The sequence below is a fragment of the Podarcis tiliguerta genome (genome assembly GCF_965153285.1).
Source record: "Podarcis tiliguerta genome assembly, chromosome: 6".
Taxonomy (NCBI): Eukaryota; Metazoa; Chordata; class Lepidosauria; order Squamata; family Lacertidae; genus Podarcis; species Podarcis tiliguerta.
Genome location: NC_139539.1, coordinates 26,951,597 through 26,962,036, shown reverse-complemented (window position 1 = coordinate 26,962,036; position 10,440 = coordinate 26,951,597). Strand labels below are relative to the sequence as shown.

The window sequence follows — 10,440 nt, the reverse complement described above, 5'->3', positions numbered from 1 at the left end:
AGAGGGAGAGACAAAATAAAAGAGGCAAGAAAGAACTGACAACCCACATCTCTGGATAGTCCATATTCTCTTTGGAGCTCAGCCAGCAGCTGCCTGTGGAAAAGATGAATACATGCTACTTTATGTGTGAGGCCAAACCATAGAACATAAGAATAACATGGTGGATCAGGCTAATGCCCCATCTAATCCAGAATCCTATGTCCACAGTAGACGACCTATGTCCTATGCCCTTTTAAAATGTGATTCTTTTGGGGGGGTGTTATTGGGTTGTTGTTTTTATTTTGATTATATATACAGTGGTACCTCGGGTTACAGACGCTTCAGGTTACAGACTCCGCTAACCTAGAATAGTACCTTGGGTTAAGAACTTTGCCTCAGGATGAGAATAAAAATTGTGCGGTGGCAGTGAGAGGCCCCATTAGCTAAAGTGGTACCTCAGGTTAATAACAGTTTCAGGATAAGAACAGACCTCCAGAACAAATTAAGTTCTTAACCCGAGGTGCCACTGTATTGTGGTTTTATATTTTGATTTTGTTCTGCGAACTGCCCTGAGGCCTCCAGGTATAAAGGTAAAGGTACCCCTGCCCATACGGGCCAGTCTTGCCAGACTCTAGGGTTGTGCGCTCATCTCACTCTATATGCCGGGAGCCAGCGCTGTCCGCAGACACTTCCGGGTCACGTGGCCAGCGTGACAAGCTGCATCTGGCGAGCCAGCGCCACACACGGAACGCCGTTTACCTTCCCGCTGGTAAGCGGTCCCTATTTATCTACTTGCACCTGAAGGTGCTTTCGAACTGCTAGGTTGGCAGGCGCTGGGACCGAACGATGGGAGTGCACCCCGCCACGGGGATTCAAACCGCCGACCTTTCGATCAGCAAGTCCTAGGCGCTGAGGCTTTAACCCACAGCGCCACCCGCGTCCCAGGTATAAGGCGGTATATAAATTCAACAAATAAATAAATAAAATAAAAACCAGGTGTCTGTGGGGAAACCTCAAGCAACACCCAAGCACAAGAGCACTCTCCCCGTCTGTGGCTTCCAGCAACTGGTACTCATAAACATTGCTGCCTCCAACTGTGGAAGCAGAGCATAGGCGTAATGTCCGGTGGCCATTGATAGGCCTCTCCTCCACACTATGTTTTATGCATGATATGTGATGTTAATTGCAACATCACATTGTATGTAATGCATCTGTTTGGGTGATATACAACTAACTTCCCAGCAGTGCAAGGACTTCTGGTTGTGCGGCGGAACTTCCAACTTGAACTTCCAACAAATAACATTGCATGAGCAACAAACATCAGCCACCTCCTTAGACCCAAAACTACATGTAATTTCCCCCCACATCTTTATGGAGTGTGAGTGTGTGTAGTGAAAATCTAAAGCTCATGTCTCCAACATAGTGTCTGTAGCTACCAAGACACACCTCTTGGTATCCACCAAGGTTCCCTGCCCCTCCCTATTTTTAAATTAAGGTTTTTTGGGGGGTGTTGGTTGTTTTCTGTGTAAATACATATTTCTGTGGTATGCATGTTTCTTAACTTCCAAAGGTGCCCTCAAGAAGGCCAGGGAGCTCTGATCTAAACAGACAAAACCTTCCATTTTAATTTAACATGGTTACACGCACATCGTGTTCTGTAACAGATGAAGTAGCACAGAGTTTCAAGTGAGGATACTTACAAATTACAGCAGGCAGTATTCTCCTCACTGACTTATTGCTGTAGTAAAATGCCTGGCAGAACACCTTGTGTGGGAGAGAAGCTTTTTGCCTCTGTAATTGTTCGTGATTTGGGGGAACTTATGGTTTTAGGCACACGAAGGAGGAGGAATTCCGTGATTCACCTCAGTTGCCCCCTAGCAGTAGCACAAGTATACAATAGTGTGGGAAAAAGCATTGTGGGAAACAGGCAAATGTCCATGTGCCTGTCAATCGGGGTGACCCTGTTTCAGGACTCCGTGTTGTTGCTAAGATGCTCAGAGAATTTTAAACGGCTCTTTGCTCGGGGTGCTTAATTCCATTGGCTGCCTGCGACCAGGCTTAGAAGAGAAGAGCTGTTCTGTGACCATCGCTGCTGCCAAAACCCAGTTGGGAACCTTACACCCCCCCATTGAACAGCAAGCTTGTGTCTTTTTGCACCTGTCATACAGCAAGTTCAATACCGTTTTGTATGCAAAAGCGAAACACTTTACAAATCCCCCCCCCCCCCCGTGTCTCAAAGCAAAAGGAAAAACACCATTCTACCCCACCCCACCCTCATCAGAGACCGGAAAGGAGTTAATGAAGGAATTAATTGAAAGGGGAGGGCTGCTGCTGGAGTTGAGTACCAAACAGTAATTAACCAAGTCTATAAAGGTTAGACACAATTTTCCAGGAAAAACCAAGTCTTCATGAAAGGTTGGGATCTGATTGGGAACACTTGCATGCACCCAGGCTGGCATGCACCAGAGACTGGCATGGCCAGGCACAGGCTGAAGCCCACTAGATGGCACACTCTTGACTGCAGATGCCATTAAGTTGGTCCAGCTAGCCTACTCTGACTGCCAGTTGGTCACCAGGGTTTCAGATGGGGGACATTCACAGCCCTACCTGGAGGTTCCAAGAATTGAACCTGGGACCTTCTTCATACAAGATAGATGCTCTACCATCTACAGCCTTTCTCCAAAAATACTCAACTTAGGGATTTACTGTACAAAACAGAGCAAGCCAGACCAGATGACCTAGAGAGCTTCCCCAATCCACCTCCAACTCTATGATCCTAATGGCAGCAGCACAAAAAATACCCCTTCTCTGTTCCACAAGACGATGCCTCTCTATTTCCTTCTTTCGGGGAAATGTTATCATTTAAAATAACCCATTGCCTAAACCACTGAGCCTCTTGGGCTTGCTGATCAGAAGGTTGGCAGTTCAAATCTACGCAATGGAATGAGTTCCCATTGCTCTGTCCCAGCTCCTGCCAACCTAGCAGTTCGAAAGCACACCAGTGCAAGTAGATAAACAAGTACCACTGTGGCAGGAAGCTGTTTAGTCCTGCTGGCCACATGACCCAGAAAGCTGTCTGTGGACAAACGCCCGCTCCCTCAACCTGAAAAGCAAGATGAGCACCACAACCCCATAGTCACCTTTGACTGGACTTAACCGTCCAGGGGTCCTTTACCTTTTTTACCTTTGAAATATCTTAATGATCCACTTATAGCATGACGTCCCCATCTGGAAGCATCCACAGAGACCAGATAATTTATCATTTCCCAAGAAGTAGGTTTCTTATTTGTTTGACGGAAAAACAACTAAGAGTCTTGAGGCACCATAAAGACTAACAAATGTACTGTGGCTTTCTTGGATTTTACTTCATCAGATGCATGAAGTGTTATGCAGAGCTGCATGTACGTGTGTGTGTGTGTGTGCGCGCACACAGGCATGTGTTGGGTGAGTGGGGTTGTAGAAATTGAGGTCAGAAGGAAATGAGATGCAGAAAAGTACAGGCAGTGATAATTACGCATTTAATTCAAAAAACAGCTTTTGATGACACAGACAACCTGACATTGATAAGCCAATTAACACAGATAATGTGCTAAACATCCTTTGTCTCAGTTCAGTCCACAAGTTGATAGCATTGACACCCCTGTTGCATTGTAATTCGTTGGTTGTTATCACGCTGAAATTCTTGATGTATGGCAATGTGAATCTGACATACAATGCATCATGTCAAAGTTTTACCTTTCTTGTACCGGTAGAGCTTGGTGAAGTAACTGCTCCCTGGGAGCCATTGGCATTCAGATACAATTTAAAAAGCAAACGAAATCCTTACAGCACAATAAAAATCTCTGGCATATTATTTCCAAGCTATGTTTTTGGCTGGCCTGTCTCCAAATAGCTTCTCAGCAACACAGCAGTACTCTGGCTGAGCAATTATCAGGATCCCTCCCACAACCTGACATTTTCAATCGTACTACCTCTGTTCCTCATTGTTCGGGACTGAGGAAAGGTTTGCTACCTTGACATGATTCACTGCTTACAAATGGGACGCAGATAGGGTTCCATCTCCACCATTCAAAATTATTAAAATTATTATTATACCTTTTAAATATCCAACCCACTCAGCCTTGCAGCTGGCATCAATCAGCAGCAAAATAAATAGGATGGGTTAGACTTCCTTTCAGTAGCTCCTCTCAGTTAATCAAACTTTTACTGTGATTAAATGCTGCTGAAAAGGAGGCAGCAGTAATATAATTTCCATCCGAGATTTATGCAAAGCTGCTGTTTTTTCTTAGGCCAAGACAGAATTTAGGTTTTGGTGGTCTTTTAAAAACTCATGTAGTGGTTAAAAGCCTGAGCTGTGAACTAAAGGTAAAGGGACCCCTGACCATTTGTTCCAGTCATGACCGACTCTGGGGTTGCAGCGCTCATCTCGCTTTATTGGCTGAGGGAGCCGGCGTACAGCTTCCGGGTCATGTGGCCAGCATGACTAAGCCGCTTCTGGTGAACCAGAGCAGTGCACGGAAACACTGTTTACCTTCCCGCCGAAGCGGTACCTATTTATCTACATGCACTTTGAGGTGCTTTCGAACTGCTAGGTTGGCAGGAGCAGGGACCGAGCAACGGGAGTTCACCCTGTTGCGGGGATTCAAACCGCCGACCTTCTGATCGGCAAGACCTAGGCTCTGTGGTTTAACCCACAGCGCCACCTGTGTTCCTTCAATTCAAAATAAGCCTTCAGACACAGGGGGGTCAAACTCAATGTGCACCTAATAATACATAGCAGGCAGCTACATATCTCATTTTCCAGGAACCAGTTATAGGTATGGAGCTGCCTAATTATAGGGGAGGGGAGGCTTATTTTTTTGCTTCCACTCATGCAGCATATCATTTTCCATAGATGGAAGTGGATTCCACATAGAAAAAATGTTTGACTTTACCTTTGATTTCCCCTTAATAGCCACTACTTCAAATACAAGTGAGCATAGAAGGCCAATTTTCATGAAACTGGACACAACAACTCTCTCCTGCAGTTTCCAACAACTGGAATTCAGAATCATGCTGCCTCCTACCCACTTCAGCTATGTGATATTCCTTTCAAAATGAGGTGTCCAAGAACATTGATTTATGTGGGAATATTATTAGAGTTTTCCAATATTTTCCCATCACTTTCCCTAATAACCTCTATTATTCTAGCTGACATTTTTATAATTGCAAGGGTTTCTATGTTACCCACAATGCTTGAGTAGCAACAGTGAACATTTCACCTAGTATTTCTGCAGTGCAGTCTCCAGTCGGCATTCTTTTCTATTATGGGTTGCAAGATTCTACCAGAACAAATGGAGAGAGCACAGCAACAAGACTCGTGGGTTACTCCATCAGAACACAGCATTGTGTTAAGTATTTCTGCCGTGGTGGACCTGAAACTCACATCTGATCTCATGTAACTGTGAAAAGGTGCACTTTTTAAAATGCCATGTAACCAAGACAGCTGTTTCAAGAGACACACACCTTTGAAAAGCTACAAAGCAGTTTTGAGCAGTTCTAAATTGCCACTAATATTCTGAAGCTGTCAGCTGCACATCCCAAGCTAGCAATTAAAGGGCCCTAGCTATGATTGTTTGCCCTGTATTTTGACCTACCTTGACAGCTGTCTCATATTTAAGCTCTTTCCCATAAAGGATTCTAAACATGTCATTATTTTTGCATCTCCAAACATAACCTAGCCTATGAAACACCTGACTTGGAACGCTGCTCTCTGCAAACAGATCAATACGGACCGTGACGTCTCCTATTTTTAGATCTGCCTAGCAGCTCTGACACTTTCCCCTTATAGGCAGATATATAGGCTAATCCAGTTTTCAGACAAGTGAATTTGAATTAGTATGACAATTTCATTGATTGTGGTACACATGACAGCCTCAGTTCTTGATGCAAACCATGGCAGGGCGGGGGAATGGGACCTGGATAAAAGTATGATACAATTTCACAGATGAGGGGTGGCTTTAAATCTGAATGACTCTTAGATTAGTGAAAGCAACACAAAAGCACAAAGGGAAATCATCCAAGAGAAAGCACAATTGTGTACAAGTGCATGATGTTTATATAAAATGGTGCATATGCAAAAAGTAGCAGCAAAGACAGAGATTCATGATAAATATTTTAAAAATTCAAGTCTTATTTCATGCCAAGAAATCCCCCCCCCCCAAGTTTGTCAACGTTAAAAAAGATATCCTGCCAGTGTAGATAGCCCCTCACTATTATGCCCATATTACAGGGGGCATGTCTGTGGCTGAAATAGGGTGAGTTATACCAGCCCTAAAAAGCAGTACAGTGTTGTTAAACTTATTTGGGATGCGGGAGGGGAAAATTAAAGTAGAATCTGACAACCCTGTATTGTAGCCCACTGTTGTTATCCAGTTTCCTGATTGGGAAATGCTGAGTGTGTGTGTGTGTGTGTGTGTGTGTGTGTGAGAGAGAGAGAGAGAGAGAGAGAGAGAGAGAGAGAGAGAGAGATCTGTGAAATCAAGTCACAGCAGCACAATTTTAATCAAGGGCTGGAGTGGGTGGCAGGAGCCAGGGAAGAATTGAAGGCTTCAGATGGAAAGACATCATTTGGGCACTGAGAAAACAACAACAGATGGGTTGTTAGACCTGATATACAGTGGTACCTTGGGTTACAGATGCTTCAGGTTACAGACGCTTCAGGTTACAGACTCCACTAACCCAGAAATAGTACCTTGGGTTAAGAACTTTGCTTCAGGATGAGAACAGAAATTGCACGGCGGTGGCAGTGGGAGGCCCCATTAGCTAAAGTGGTACCTCAGGTTAAGAACAGTTTCAGGTTAAGAATGGACCTCCAGAACGAATTAAGTTCTTAACCCGAGGTACCACTGTACAAATTTCCCAGAGACCATGTCTTCCCACTTCAGTCACCAATGACTGAAGAGTGTAGAGCTGCTTTCCAGCCCTAATGTACTGTAATGAGTTTTGGGTACCAGAGTATTTGAGTGTCAGGCACCCATAATTTCTAGGTTTAGTAAGTGTTAGAATGTAATCAATGCTTGGAGAGTTAAACTGGGGGGCACACTCTTAATAGTTGGACTCAGCTTCCCATGTCCAGCAGAGCCCAATAATGGAAGTCGTTAAGCAAACAAAGACTGGCTGACCATCAGGAAAGCCATCAACAAGTCTTAACACCTTTTAAGCCATATATTTGCTTCTAAAACTCTCTCTCTCTCTCTCTCTCTCATCCTCGATGAATATTTCATACCATTTAGGTATGGAATAAAAAGACATGAATGTCACAAGTCAGACCCTACCAGACTGACAAGCATCAGGATAATCATCACCTCACTGGCTTATGATGACTAGAGAGAAAGAAATCTGCTGAAATTGCAGAGGCACTGAAAAGAACCCTGGTCTTGCACCTTGTTATCGCTGATTATGCCAGGTGGTGATTTTTTGTTTTTTTAAAATGCATTACTTTCCAACGTGCAAGCTTCCCCATGACAACTTGATTGTGGAACCAGAGGCACTGTCAACCACTATGAAAATGATTGGGTGAAAGGGGAAAGGAAGGCATTAGATTGCAAAATCTCTGTTTCAGCCATGATAAATGCGCTTTCTATGTAAGAATTTCCAGAGGGATAGCTATGTTAAGTCTGCTGCTGCAGAAGCAACAAAGTATCGTATAGCACTTTAACAATCAACATACTTTAATGACAAATGGACTTTCATGGACTGGAGCATCCGGGATTGGCTTCTGAATGTGCACTTAGGCTTCTGGTGTACACATGCAGCAACACAAAGACCACATTCACATGATGCCACTTTGAACAGTTATGGCTCCCCTTACAGAACTACAGTTTCCCAACTTCCCTGGGAAGAGGTACTGACTGTTAAGCTGCCTGGGGGAATTTAGCTCTTGGGGATGGGGGATAGAGGTCTCCTAACAACTATCAATACCCTTAACAAACTTCAAGTCCCATAATCCTTTGGGGGAAGCCATGGTATCATCGTGATTTGACTGTATGATGTGAATATGGCCCAAGGAATAGACTTCTGAAATGGCAGGATAGACTGCGCCACTTCAGGTTGCAGGGGGAGGATTCAAAAATTTGTTCTGCAGCCTTGTGTGAAACAGCAGCAATAACCATATCCTCATAGGTAAAAAATAGGAGGAAGTGGGGTGCACTAGAAGCTTTCTCCCTTATGTGCCACATTTTACATTTAATGGGTTTTTAAAATTATTATTATTGTGGAGGAGCATTCAAAAATTGCATTTCCCACCTGCAGCCTGCAGTGGTATAATCCACTCTAAAAATTCTACTACCTCATTCTGATGCACGTGTAGACCCCAACTCATTGTGTTCTGCTGCTAGCGCTGACTTCAGCAGAGGTGAGACTACTCTGGACAGCTCCGTGCAGTGTTCTGGCTGATGATTTCATGGGAGCAGAGCTCAGATGTTGCTTCAGCAGCAGGCATCCTCAGACTGAGCTTTCAACAGGAACTGCAGCACTGTCCGAGTAGCTAGCTCTGCTTTCACTGAGAGAAGCCTCTTCCTTTAAAGTTGTCCTCACTTTAGCAGTTGTCGACTCCGACAAAGGGGCAGGCAGGCTTCTGAGCTGGAGGCCTCTGAGTCAGAGGAGGGTGGGGCATTCTTGGTGCAGAGGGGCACCGACACCACAGAAAGAGGCATAGCAAGAGCAGGTGGTGCCCAGTGTGGAAAATTTTTGTCACTCCCCCACATTGCAATTTTTGGGAACGTTGCCCAGAGCGGTTGAGCTTTTTAAAGGGATGATTGGCCACAAAACAGATACGCCCGCAAATTGTGCAAATCTGACCTTGTTGTTGTTTACTCGTTTAGTCGTGTCCGACTCTTTGTGACCCCATGGACCAGAGCACGCCAGGCACTCCTGTCTTCCACTGCCTCCTGCAGTTTGGTCAAACTCATGCTGGTAGCTTCGACAATACTATCCAACCATCTCATCCCCTGTCGTCCCCTTCTCCTTGTGCCCTCCATCTTTCCCAACATCAGGGTCTTTTGCAGGGAGTCTTCTCTTCTCATGAGGTGGCCAAAGTATTGGAGCTTCAGCTTCACGATCTGTCCTTCCAGTGAGCACTCAGGGCTGATTTCCTTAAGAATGGATACGTTTGATCTTCTTGCAGTCCATGGGACTCTCAAGAGTCTCCTCCAGCACCATAATTCAAAAGCATCAATTCTTCGGCGATCAGCCTTCTTTATGGTCCAGTTCTCACTTCCATACATCACTACTGGGAAAACCATAGCGTTTACTATATGGACCTTTGTTGGCAAGGTGATGTCTCTGCTTTTTAAGATGCTGTAATCTGACCTATGATCCCTTAAAGACCATGTCAGCACCGCCAGCTGGGAGTGCGAGCACTGCCTGCCAGGGGTGCCAGTGCCGCCCGCCGATTGTGAAAATCTGACCGCTGATTGCATAAAACCACCTGCCGGGGATGCGAGTGCCGCCTGCCAGGGGTGTGTGAACACTGCCCACCAGGGGGTGCCAGGCTGGTCGCTGGGCATATTTGCGCAATCAGCGGGCGTATTTTCAAGGCGGCAATCGCGAAAATCTGCCCGTCGGGGGTGCGAACACTGCCATGCCGATCTGCCTGGGGGGATTTTGTCGCACACACAGGCATGACACCCGGGGTGGACCACCCACCCCCCCTTGCGTTGCCCCTGACCACAGACTCTTCATGTGAAATTGCTTCCAGTTGGTTAGGTGCTTCTAGGTCTCTTGAGGGCAATGTGTGCTCCCACTCTGAACCTCATCTCCTGAAGATGGGGTTTCTGGTTTGGGGGTCATGACCATCTTGCACTGCAAATCTTATATCTAGCACTTGGATAAACGTGTATTTTGCCACTTCTTTTTTGAAAGGGGGCAGCTATACATGACATCACTGGACAGGTAGAGTGCAGGGAGTCTGCAAATAAAGAACAGTCTTTTTTAAAAAAAAAAAATGAAGTGAAAGATTCATGAAATGGCACACTCTTTCTCCAAGAGGAGCCAGCCAAGCCTTGTAGGTGTATGCCACTTTAGAAAAACAAGTAAAGGTCTGCAAGAGTGCTTCTATGCTTGAGTGGTTCAGTAGGGGACCACTAAGCCTCTAACAGTGTTTTTAAAAATCAATATAAAGCAAAACATTTTTCAGAGTTCATGGAAAAACAGCTTCCTTTTCTAAAACACACCTTTATTCTATGCAGGTCAGGAAAATCATCTAGCTGGCTGGTGGAACTATAACTTCATTTAGTGGGTAACTCTTCCCCTTGCACCGCTCAACTATTTTCCTAGTCTGAATTCTACCATACTGAAGCTGAAAAGGAGATGCAGGTATCTGTAATAGGCCTGTATGTTTATATTGTGCAACAAAAAGCAGCTTTGGAGAGAGCAATTTTCCACAGGAAAATAGAGCAATGGGAAATGGTTAAGAACCCA

General features: G+C 45.0%; 1 protein-coding gene across 1 annotated transcript in view; it reads right to left on the bottom strand.

Moving 5' to 3' along the window:
- The window catches only part of LOC310680353 (uncharacterized protein), a 339,545-nt gene that overhangs the window by 111,678 nt on the left and 217,427 nt on the right, over positions 1 to 10,440 (bottom strand). The gene's annotated exons all lie outside the window — the stretch shown is intronic.